The sequence below is a fragment of the Rhinopithecus roxellana genome, chromosome 7, assembly GCF_007565055.1.
Source record: "Rhinopithecus roxellana isolate Shanxi Qingling chromosome 7, ASM756505v1, whole genome shotgun sequence".
NCBI lineage: Eukaryota > Metazoa > Chordata > Mammalia > Primates > Cercopithecidae > Rhinopithecus > Rhinopithecus roxellana.
This window is the reverse complement of record NC_044555.1, coordinates 28343838-28357230: the sequence shown is the minus strand read 5'-3', so window position 1 is coordinate 28357230 and position 13393 is coordinate 28343838. Positions and strand designations below refer to the sequence as shown.

Below are 13393 nucleotides of genomic sequence, written 5' to 3'. Positions count from 1 at the left end.
CTTCTTCAGCAAGTCCCACTTGTAAATGATGGTTCATTGGTATTCCCTGATGTTCCTTGTGTAGGAGGTAGAAGCTGACTGCTTATTTTTAAAATAATTTCCTAAGAGAGACTAAAAAAAAAAAAAAAAAGCATTTTAACTGGGGAAAGGAAGGGAAAGGAAACATCTCATTCAGGGATAAATGGATTGATTTATTTGCTCACTCCACAAACTTTTCTGGAGCAGCTCCAATGTGCCAGAAACTGTGCTGGCCTCTGGGGATTCAAGGCCAAATGAGGCAGGGCTCTGAGCACAGGGAGCTTGTCGTCTCATGGGAGAGGAAGATGACCAAGCCTGTGATCCTAACACTGTGCTGAGGGTAAGACCATGTGCTTACAAGAGCCCATTTTGGCTATATATAAACTGTTGTGGGGTTTCCAGAACAGGGCATGCCATGCGCTGGATTGGAAAGACACATAGGAATTAGACTGAGAAGAAGGAAAGGGTATTCCAGGCAGAAGGACCAGCATCTGCAAACATAGGCATGAAATAGCTTTTCTACATAGAGAAATGGTAAATGAGACAATGTATGAGGATCGCTTAAGAAAGAGTGGGCATTCAAGAGAAAGCTGGAAAGATCTAAAATTGACACTCTAACATCACAATTAAAAGAACTAGAGAGGCAAGAGCAAACACATTCAAAAGCTAGCAGAAGGCAAGAAATAACTAAGATCAGAGCAGAACTGAAGGAGATAGAGACACAAAAAACCCTCCAAAAAATCAATGAATCCAGGAGTTGGTTTTTTGAAAAGATCAACAAAATTGACAGACCGCTAGCAAGACTAATAAAGAAGAAAAGAGAGAGGAATCAAATAGATGCAAAAAAAAAAATGATAAAGGGGATATCACCACCGACCACACAGAAATACAAACTACCACCAGAGAATACTATAAACACCTCGATGCAAATGAACTAGACAATCTAGAAGAAATGGATAATTTCCTGGACACTTACACTCTCCCAAGACTAAACCAGGAAGAAGTTGAATCCCTAAATAGACCAATAACAGTCTCTGAAATTGAGGCAATAATTAATAGCCTACCAACCAAAAAAAGTCCAGGACCAGATGGATTCACAGCTGAATTCTACCAGAGGTACAAGGAGGAGCTGGTACCATTCCTTCTGAAACTATTCCAATCAATAGAAAAAGAGGGAATCCTCCCTAACTCATTTTATGAGGCCAACATCATCCTGATACCAAAGCCTGGCAGAGACACAACAAAAAAAGAGAATTTTAGACCAATATCCCTGATGAACATCGATGCAAAAATCCTCAATAAAATACTGGCAAACTGGATTCAGCAGCACATCAAAAAGCTTATCCGCCATGATCAAGTGGGCTACATCCCTGGGATGCAAGGCTGGTTCAACATTCGCAAATCAAACGTAATCCAGCATATAAACAGAACCAAAGACAAGAACCACATGATTATCTCAATAGATGGAGAAAAGGCTTCTGACAAAATTCAACAGCCCTTCATGCTAAAAACGCTCAATAAATTCGGTATTGATGGAACGTATCTCAAAATAATAAGAGCGATTTATGACAAACCCACAGCCAATACCATACTAAATGGGCAAAAACTGGAAAAATTCCCTTTGAAATCTGGCACAAGACAGGGATGCCCTCTCTCACCGCTCCTATTCAACAGAGTGTTGGAAGTTCTGGCTAGGGCAATCAGGCAAGAGAAAGAAATCAAGGGTATTCAGTTAGGAAAAGAAGAACTCAAATTGTCCCTGTTTGCAGATGACATGATTGTATATTTAGAAAACCCCATTGTCTCAGCCCAAAATCTCCTTAAGCTGATAAGCAACTTCAGCAAAGTCTCAGGATACAAAATTAATGTGCAAAAATCACAAGCATTCTTATACACCAGTAACAGACAAACAGAGAGCCAAATCATGAATGAACTTCCATTCACAATTGCTTCAAAGAGAATAAAATACCTAGGAATCCAACTTACAAGGGATGGAAAGGACCTCTTCAAGGAGAACTACAAACCACTGCTCAGTGAAATAAAAGAGGACACAAACAAATGGAAGAACATACCATGCTCATGGATAGGAAGAATCAATATCGTGAAAATGGCCATACTCCCCAAGGTTATTTATAGATTCAATGCCATCCCCATCAAGCTACCAATGAGTTTCTTCAGAGAACTGGAAAAAACTGCTTTAAAGTTCATATGGAACCAAAAAGGAGCCCGCATTGCCACGACAATCCTAAGTCAAAAGAACACAGCTGGAGGCGTCACGCTACCTGACTTCAAACTATACTACAAGGCTACAGTAACCAAAACAGCATGGTACTGGTACCAAAACAGAGATATAGACCAATGGAACAGAACAGAGTCCTCAGAAATAATACCACACATCTACAGCCATCTGATCTTTGACAAACCTGAGAGAAACAAGAAATGGGGAAAGGATTCCCTATTTAATAAATGGTGCTGGGAAAATTGGCTAGCCATAAGTAGAAAGCTGAAACTGGATCCTTTCCTTACTCCTTATACGAAGATTAATTCAAGATGGATTAGAGACTTAAATGTTAGACCTAATACCATAAAAACCCTAGAAGAAAACCTAGGTAGTACCATTCAGGACATAGGCATGTGCAAGGACTTCATGTCTAAAACACCAAAAGCAACGGCAATAAAAGCCAAAATTGATAAATGGGATCTAATTAAGCTAAAGAGCTTCTGCACAGCAAAAGAAACTACCATCAGAGTGAACAGGCAACCTACAGAATGGGAGAAAATTTTTGCAATCTACTCATCTGACAAAGGGCTGATATCCAGAACCTACAAAGAACTCAAACAAATTTACAAGAAAATAAACAAACAACCCCATCAAAAAGTGGGCAAAGGATATGAACAGACATTTCTCAAAAGAAGACATTCATACAGACAACAGACACATGAAAAAATGCTCATCATCACTCGCCATCAGAGAAATGCAAATCAAAACCACAATGAGACTATCTCACACCAGTTAGAATGGCAATCATTAAAAAGTCAGGAAACAACAGGTGCTGGAGAGGATGTGGAGAAATAGGAACACTTTTACACTGTTGGTGGGATTGTAAACTGGTTCAACCATTATGGAAAACAGTATGGCGCTTCCTCAAGGATCTAGAACTAGATGTACCATATGACCCAGCCATCCCACTACTGGGTATATACCCAAAGGATTATAAATCATGCTGCTGTAAAGACACATGCACACGTATGTTTGTTGCGGCACTATTCACAATAGCAAAGACTTGGAATCAACCCAAATGTCCATCTGTGACAGACTGGATTAAGAAAATGTGGCACATATACACCATGGAATACTATGCAGCCATAAAAAAGGATGAGTTTGCGTCCTTTGTAGGGACATGGATGCAGCTGGAAACCATCATTCTTAGCAAACTATCACACGAACAGAAATCCAAACACCGCATGTTCTCACTCATAGGTGGGAACTGAACAATGAGATCACTTGGACTCGGGAAGGGGAACATCACACACCGGGGCCTATCATGGGTAAGGGGGAGGGGGGAGGGATTGCACTGGGAGTTATACCTGATATAAATGACGAATTGATGAGTGCTGACGAGTTGATGGGTGCAGCACACCAACATGGCACAAGTATACATATGTAACAAACATGCACGTTATGCACATGTACCCTAGAACTTAAAGAATAATAATAATAATAATAATAAAAGAAAAGCTACTGGAAACAGTCTAGCTGGGGTACAGGTAAAATGTAGAATACCTTAATATTGGAAGAATATGATTATACATCAAAGTCCATTTTAAGTAAAACTTTTGTTCAAAAAAAGAAAAGAAAGAGTGGGCATTCAACAAATGTTGAAATGAATAGTCAGGGGGCGTCAGTGAGAGGCTTAAAGAGCCAGGCAACTGGTGGTGCCAGCCTAAGTGCCTCGCCTCATCCATGAGGCCCTGATTCTTTGGCTGTTAGGGGAAGAGGCAAGACGGATGGAGTGGTACACCCAGGATCCCATCTTGCCCCGCCTGTGCTCACCTTCCATCCTCAAAATTCCAATTGCAGTTTCTGCTCCAGCACCACACAGGTAAAGAGAAAGTGACTGTGTCAAATATGCTTTTCTCAGAATCACTGATTTGACAAGGTGCTTGTCTCTAAATTCATGACTGCAGAAAATGTCGTAGGACTGCTAGACAATGTGAACACTCTTAGCTAAAGAGATGCAGCCTTCTCTGGATACCGTGGTCTGAGATCTTAGAGAATGTGTTTTGGTGAGTTGGAGCAGTTACCTTCCAAAAAACACTAAGGATAACCAACGTTTACTAAGCTATCATTAGATGCCAGGCACTATGATTGTCAGAGAATATCCTGATAGCCAAGAAAGGACCTGTGAGAAACTAGCCATTAGAAACACAAAAAAAGCAAGCCCTTGCCAACTTCTGATTAGCACGTGAGATTTCTTTGTTAGTGTTTTAAATATATTCATTTCCCACAGTTCGGCAGTATGGAAGAGACATTTAGACCAGAGAATAAACGTGGAAGATCTTTCTCCTTTTAGCACAAATTTCTGAAGATCAAGCTTGGAAAACCCGGTGTCTGCTGCCCCCAGGTGGCCACAGTCGTCTTTTGCTTTCAGCAGTCGCAAGAAAGTGCATTTCATTCACCAACCAAGTGTAAGTGTAAAATTAAGGCTTTGGGTGGAAAAGACTACAGTCTTGTGTAAGGGTTTTCTCCTTTTCCATGTCTCTAGGGAAATTCTATGATTAAAAATTGAAACATTTAAAAATTTCTCCAGAACAGCCTAGGAAATCCCAGTGGTAAACTCTGGTTTATCCTTGTTCAATTGAACGCCTTTGTCTGGGCATTCTGAACTCCATGAGTTTCTGAAATGTACAAACTCTTAAAACAGTTCACTTCCAGGAATTCAGTAAACCAATTCTGGAAACTATTTCAACTAAAGTCTTATCCATGCGCTGTGAAAGTTGTGAAGAATTTCAACCAAATTTCAAATTGGTAATTTTCAGGTCTTCTTCAACTATCCTCTCCACCCTACACATGCTCCTTAAAAATCTATCATGTAATAATCTTAGCCAAGCAAATACATTAATAATCTTAGCCAAGCAAATACATTAGTTCTTCTCTACACATAGGCTAACAACTACTCAATCAAATTCTTTCCCCATATTTATTTGCCTTTTCTGGAACATTTACTTTATTCTCTTCACAGTACCAATTTCTTCTACTCTAAGAAATTTCTACCCAGAAATTAATGTTTTCTGCAAAACCTTCCCAGACTCCACTCAGAAAACGTTGTCAAGCCAATGATTTCAGCATCTTCCACTTGGAGGGAAAAAAAAGGGGGGGGGACAGAAATAGAAAGAGAGAAAGAGAGAGAAGGACCAGAAAGCCTTTATTTACATATCTGCATATAAACTATTCAAAAGCAAGAACTGCATCTAGTCTTTCTAATTTTGCCTTCTCTTACATTATATATATATACACTTAATAATGACAGGAGAGTTCAGAACACCATCTTTTCCAAGAATTATGGATTTTGAGATTAGGAATGAAACATAATGAGCAAAAAAAACCCATAGCATATTGAATATATGTCTTTAAATAAAATTAACTCAAAACATTACATTTATTTGCAGATGTGTCTGTCTCCTCTGCTAAATGCCAGGCACTTTGCACCTTGTGAGCAAGAATCATGCCTGCTTTGACTTTTTTTAAAAAACAGACCTATTCATATGCCACAAAATTCACCTATTTCAAGTATACAATTTAATGATTTTTAGTGAATTTATAGAGTTGAGAAATTACCAACTCAATCCAGTTTAAGAATATTTCTGGCCGGGCACGGTGGCTCACACCTGTAATCCCAGCACTTTGGGAGGCCGAGGCAGGTGGATCACCTGAGGTCAGGAGTTCGAGACCAGCCTGACCAACATGGAGAAACCCTGTCTCCATTAAAAATACAAAATCAGCTCGGTGTGCTGGCACATGCCTGTAATCCCAGCTACCTGGGAGGTTGAGACAGGAGAATCGCTTGAACCCGGGAGGCAGAGGTTGTAGTGAGCTGAGATCGTGCCATTGCACTCCAGCCCGGGCAACAAGAACGAAACTCCATCTCAAAAAAAAAAGAATATTTCCATCACTCCAAAAAGACTGTGCATGCTGTTTGCAATCCCCACCCTCTACCCTCAACACCAGGCATCCGTTAAATTGCTTTCTGACCATATAGAGTTCCCTATTCTGATTATGTCATATACATGGAATCATATAACTCGTGGTCCTTTGCATCTGACTTATTTCCCTTAGTGTAATGTTTTTGAGGTTCATCCATGTTACAGCATGTATCAGTACTCCGTCCTTTATTTATTTATTTATTTATTTATTTATTTATTTATTTATTTATTGAAACTGAGTCTTACTCCATTGCCCAGGCTGGAGTGCAGTGGCGCAACCAGGGCTCACTGCAGCCTGGACACCCTGGGCTCAAGTGATCCTCCCACCTCAACCTCACACGTGCCTGGGACTACAGATGCGCACCACCCCACCCAGCTAATTTTTGTATTTTTTGTAGAGATGGGATTTTGCCATGTTGCCCAGGCTAGCTTTGAACTCCTGGGCTCAAGCTATCCACCTGCCTCGGCCTCCCAAAATGCTGGGATTACAGGTGTGAACCACTGTGCCTGGCCCACACATTTTTTAATCCATTTATCAGTTGATGGACATTTGGATTATTTCCATTTTTTGGCTATTACGAATTATGTTCCCATGGACATTGGTGTACACATATTTGCATGTTATAATATGTTTTCATTTCTCTCTAGATATTTAGAAAATTGCTGGATTTTATGGTAACTTTAAGAAACTGCCAAACTGTTTTTCCAAATTGGCTGTCCCGTTTTACATTCCCACCAGCAATGTATGAACGCTCTAGTTTTTCCACATCCTCACCATCCTTCTATGAGTGTGAAGTGGTGGTTCATTATGGTTTTAATTTGCATTTCCCTAAAGATTAATAATGTAGAACACCTTTTCATGTGTTCTACATTATCTTCTAGATAATCTTCTAGACCTACAAAGAAGATTTGTAGATCTTCTTTAGTCAAATGTGCATTCAAAACTTTGGCCCATTGCCCATTTTTTAATTGAGTTGCTTGTCTTATTATTATTTAGTTGTAGGAGCTCTTTGTACATTCTGGCTGGACACAAGTCCTTTACCAGAAATATGATTTGAAATATTTTTTCTGGTCTATGGATTGTCTTTTCAGTTTCTTTTTTTCTTTTTTCTTTCTTTATTTTTTTGAGACGGATTTTTGCTCTTGTTGCCCAGGCTGGAGTGCAGAGGCAATATCTTGGCTCACCGCAACCTCCACCTCCCAGGTTCAAGTGATTCTTGTGCCGTAGCCTCCTGAGTAGCTGGGATTATAGGTGCATGCTACCATGCCCGATTAATTTTTATATTTTTAGTAGAGACAGGGTTTCACTATGTTGGTCAGGCTGCTCTGGAACTCCTGACCTCAGGTCATCCACCTGCCTCAGCCTCCCAAAGTGGTGGGATTACAAGCGTGAGCCACTGCACCCTGCCCTTTTCATTTTCTTAATAGTGTCATTTAAAGCACAAAAGTTTTATTATTTTGATGAAATCCAATTTATCAATTTGTTCTTTCACGTTTTGTGTATATCTAAGAGATTTTTGTCTAACCCAAGGTAACCAAGCATCTTAGTTCATTTTGTGATGCTATAACAGAATACCATGTACTTTATTTTATTCTATCTATTTTTTAACCAAAACTAGCTTTAATTTGTCCAAAAGCCACACACAGCTGTCTAGAAACTGTCTCTGGAAGGGAAGCCAAGAGAGAGTCCATTATGCACAGGGTCGAGAGGCCTCTAGAAGTTTTCAAGCAAGCCCAGGATGTGCTTTTGCTCCTTCTCCCAGAACTCCGCATACCCCTTGATGACACACCTGACAATTTTGATGGAACGTCTTCACATGTTTAGGATCTGGTGAACCCTCGGGCAAATCTGGGGGACATTGGCATTGCAGATCTTGGCCATAATGCAGTAGATGCACTGGAGAACAAAGAGCCCTGCATCCAAGCACTAGAGTTAGAACTCATCCCCCATGTCACTGTCTATGATCTCTCCACACTGGACCATGTCATGTTTTTCCCCTTCGTTCCTCTTGTCTGCCACCTGCATTGCACCCAGATATTGAAAATGCAACTCCATGAGTCTGTCAACCTACTCACTGTCATTTTCAGTTAATTTATTCAAAAGCCAGGTTCGCTGATGTCCTCTCAGTTTCCACAAAAGGAAAGTCAGAATGGAACAGACATGCTCTTTGTGTTCCCTGTCAGTGGTACCCACTTTCTTGATCTTCCTGGGAAATTCCATAAAGAGGGGAAAGATGGTTCATAAGCCAAGAATGTCAACAAATTTACCACAGTTGTAGACGCCCTTGGATGCAATCAGCACTTTCAGGACCCTGCTCCATGAGATCTTCTTTTCCCTGAGCATGAGATTCATCAACTGAAGACCCTTGCCCTTCAGGAAGTGCTCACGATTGGAACTGAGCATTAGTTAGAAGCAGAGTGAATCAAACGGATTCTCCATCATCTCCTGCTCCTTTGCTGTGCTGGATTGTGTCTTTTAAACACAGATAACTGCTGAAGAAGTGCATGAATTCCATCCAGCTCCCCAAGCAATTTCCTGTTTTCATCGTTGTCCTGGAGCAATATGGCCTGCATTTCACTGCAATACAGTTTGTTGGCATCAAAAGGCCTCTTTGCCTTCAGCCTCTTCAACAGCCACTGAGGAAGACCCTGCTGGGCACCTCTCATACACATTTCCAGCTAGAACTCAGCCATGTTTCCCACAATAACAAGAGTGTTATGGACACTATTGGCCCCCTCCTTCACAGACTCATCCAGGCGCTCCATGTTCTGCACCAGCAGTGCTGTCACCTACCCATCCACCAGAGCATCAATGAGTACTTCTGCTCCCTCTTACTCTCATAGAAGATGTCTATATATCTGTTAATTCCTGACTCAAATCAACCCCAGCTATGGACACGTCTGTATTATTGTGTCCAAGCAACCCAAGAAGTGACTGCACAGCATTCAGCTCCAGCAGAAGGTGATACAGGTCTGGCATGGTGGCCACCACATGCCTCTTCTGAATGATGTCATGTAGGTCCAGTTGGGATTCCATGAACTTCTCTGGATTGTCTGGAAACTTAATCTGCAATTCTTGGTTTTTATATGCTCACTATTCAAATGTGAGGATCATTTTCTTCACTGAGCTTTCATCCAACAGCTCCTCCTCTTTTTCTTCCTCCTCACCCTCTGTGTCAATAATCTGAAGCAGCCATTTTTTTTTTGTCATCCTCTGCTTCTTCCCCCACAATCATTTCCTCTTCCCAATCTTGAGTACTAGTTTGCTTCCGACGCATCTTCTGCTCCTCTTCTTTGTCATCTCGGGGACATTTTATGCCCCTGTTGGGCTGGTAGCTCAGAAGTTTGCCCGTGTCTGTGGTCCCTGGCACAGCCAACCTGTGTAATTTATAAAGAACAGAAATTTATTTCTTACAGTTTTGGAGGCTGGAAAGTCCAAGATCAAGGCACCAGAAAGTTTGGTGTCTGGCCAGGGCCCAGTCTCTGCTTCCAAGATAACACCTTGAATGTTGTATCCTCCAGAGGGGAGGAACACTGTTATTCATGTGGCACAAGAGCAGAAAAAAAGAGAGAACCCACTCCAGAAAGTCTCATTTTAAAGACATTAAACCCACCCATGAGGGCAGAGCCCCCACAACCTAATCACCTCTGAAAGGTCCCATTTCCCAGTTCCATTACAATGGCAATTAAATTTCAACATGAGCTTTGGAGGGGACAAACATTCAAACCATAGCATTCCACCCATTACCCCCCAAAAGTCACATTCTTCTCATATGCAAAACACATTCATTCCATCCCAATAGACCCCAAAATCTTAACTATTTTAGGACCAACACGTAAGTCCAAAATCTAGAATCTCATCTAAATCATATATGGGTGAGACTCAAGGCACGATTTATTCTGAGACAAATTCCCTCCAGCCATAAGCTTGTGAAATCAGGTTATCTACTTCCAAAATAAAGTGGCGGGACAGGCATAGGATAGACATTCCCAGTCTAAAAGGAAGTAACAGACAAGAAGAAAGGGGTAACTGATCCCCAATATGTTCAGAACCCAACAGAGTGAACAACATCAAATCTTAAGGCTCCAGAACAATCTTCCTTGACTCTATGTCCCACCTTTTGGGCATATTAGAGTGGGCTATGTGCTTCCAAGACCTCAGGCAGCCACTCCCCCATGACTTTGCTGGACTCAGCCCATGCAGCAGTTCTCATGGGTTGAAGACTTGTGCATGCAGCTTTCCCAGGCTAGGACTGCATATTGGTGAGTCTACATTTCTGGGGTCTCTGCAGCGACCCTGAGCCCACAGTTCCACTGGCATTGTCCTAGTGATAGCAAGAGGAGGCAGCCAAATACCTAGGCAGATGGGGTGGGTAGCCAGTGAAACCCCAACTCCAAGCCAAAGACAGTTTAAAGCCTGAAAGCCAAGCTACAAGTTAAATCCTCAGACTGGACTGATAACTTGTCTTCCTGTTTGGCACACTTTCCTCTGATCGATCCCCTCCCTTTACCTATTTTACCTATACCTACCCTTTCCTAACTGGTTTTCTACAGTCATGCCCACCTTTGAATGGTGTCTTCGCTTTAACCTTTTTTGCATACTCACAAACCAATCAACATGCCCTCCCCATTCTGAGTCCATAAAAGGTCCTGGATCCAGCCACATGGGGGACTTTTCCCACCTTCAATTAGGGAAACCTCCACCCTCCGACATCCCCTCTCTGCTGAGAGTTTTCCTTTCGCTTAATAAATTCTACTCCACTCACTCTCCGGCATTCGTGTGCCTAATTCTTCCTGCTTGTGAGGCAAGAACTCAGACTTAGCTGAGCTAAGGAGCAGAAAGGCCGTAACATTAGTGGAAGTTCTCTGTGGTAGCTCTGCCCCATGACAGAATTTAAACATGGAATTTAAACTACCTGGGCCCCCAAGCTGTCCATGACATCCTTTGAAATCTAGGTAAAGGAAGCCACGGCCCCACATTTCTTGCATTCTGTGGGACTGCACAATTAGCACCACCTGGATGTAACCAAGGCTTAATGTTTTAATCTTTCAGAATAGCAGGTTGAATTGCACCTGGGCTTGCTTAAGCCATAGCTGGGACAGCCAAAGACTGCTGCACTGGAATGCAGGAAGCAGATACTTGAGGTAGCAAAGGGCAGCAAATGCTGAGATCCCACAGTCCTTTTTCTAGAAACCTTGCCCTCAAGGTCCCTGTGCTCTGAAACTGTGATGGAAGGGGCAGCCTCAAAGATCACCATAATGACTTTAGGTTAATTCTCCATTGTCTTAATGAATAGCATCTGGCTTCCATCTATCTGTATTTTTTTTTTTTTTTTTTTTTGAGACGGAGTCTTGCTCTGCCGCCCAGGCTGGAGTGCAGTGGCCGGATCTCAGCTCACTGCAAGCTCCGCCTCCCGGGTTGACGCCATTCTCCTGCCTCAGCCTCCCGAGTAGCTGGGACTACAGGCGCCCGCCTCGTCGCCCGGCTAGTTTTTTGTATTTTTTAGTAGAGACGGGGTTTCACCATATTAGCCAGGATGGTCTCGATCTCCTGACCTCATGATCCGCCCGTCTCGGCCTCCCAAAGTGCTGGGATTACAGGCTTGAGCCACCGCGCCCGGCCCCATCTATCTGTATTAATCTCCTTATCAAATGGTCCTTTGGCCACACTTTTGGTTTTTCTCTCCTAGACATGCCTTTGATTCTTTACGTAGCCAGGATTTTCCAAATCCTTATGTTCCTCTTCCCTTTTCATTAAAAATTCCATGTTTCAATCATTTGTCTCTTCTTGCATTTAACTGTATACAATTAGAATAAGTCAGACAACACCCTGAATGCTTTGCTACTTAGATGTTCTTCTGTCATATCCTAGTTCATTGTTTTTAAGTTCTGCTTTCCACAAAACCTTCAGACATGGGTAAAATTCAGCCAGGTTATTTGTCATTTTATGACAAAGAAGGATTTTATTTCAGTTTATCATACCTTGTTTCCCATTTCCATCTGAGATCTCACCAGAATTACCTTTACCATTCATATTTCTACCAACATTCTGATCATGACTACTTAGTGATCTTTCAGAAGTTTCGGACTTTCCTGACTGCTGTCTTCTTCTGAGCCCTCACCAGAATCGCTCTAAACACTTTATTCATGGCAATATAGGCTTTTGCTAGGATACTCCTCCAAGTTCTTCCAACCTCTACCCATCACCCAGTTTCAGAGTAGCTTCCAGATTTTCAGGGATATGTTATAGCAACAGCCCTATTTCTGAATACCAAAATCTGTATTCATTGGGGTTCTCCAGAGAGACAGAGCCAATAGGATAGATACATGATAGATAGGTAGATAAATGACAGATAAACAGATAGATAGATAAGAGGGGATTTATTAGGAGAATTTGCTCATGTGGTTATAGAGCCTTAGAAATCCCATGATAGGCTACCTGCAAGCTAAAGAACCAGAGAGGCTGGTAACATGGCTCAGTCCAAGTCTGAAGGCCACAGAACCAGAGAATCAAATGGTGTAACTCTCGGTCCAATGTCCAAGTCCTGAGAACCTAGGAGGTTGCTGGTGCAAGTCCCAAAATCTGAAGGCTGGAGAACCTGGAGTTCTGATGTCCAAGGGCAGAAGAAGAAAGGTGTCCCAGCTCCAGGACAGAGAGAGAGAGAGAGAGAGAGAGAGAGAGAGAGAGAGAGAGAGAACACGAATTCACCTTTCCTCTGCCTTTTTGTTCTATCTGGGCCCTCAGCCAACTGGATGGTGCCCATCCACACTGAGGGTGATCTTCCCCCACTCAGTCCACTGACTACACACCCACCTCCTCTGGAAACACCCTCACGGATACACTCAGAAATAATGTTTTACCAGTTTTCTAGGTATCCCTTCATCTAGTCAAGTTGACACCTAAAATTAACCATCACACCAAAGTTTTCTCTTACGTTTTTCTCTAAAAGTTTTAGCACTAAAATTTAGGCCTTTGACCCATTTCAAGTGAATTTTTGTGTATAGTGTGAGGTAAGAATGCAAATTCATCCTTTTGCATGTGGACATCCAATTGTCCCAGCAACTATCATTGAAAAGACTATCCTTTCTCCATTGAATTGTCTTGGCACCTTTGTCAAAAATTCATTCACCATAAATGGAAGGGTTTATTTCTGGACTCTTGATTCTGTAC

The 13393-nt window shown here is 41.9% G+C and overlaps 1 pseudogene across 1 annotated transcript; it reads right to left on the bottom strand.

Moving 5' to 3' along the window:
• Positions 1-7936: 7936 nt before the first annotated feature.
• LOC104658614 lies at positions 7937-9577 on the bottom strand (annotated as a pseudogene). Its single transcript, XR_004058436.1, has one exon. The product of XR_004058436.1 is annotated as a beta-catenin-like protein 1 pseudogene (transcript).
• Between the last annotated feature and the right edge of the window lie 3816 nt (positions 9578-13393).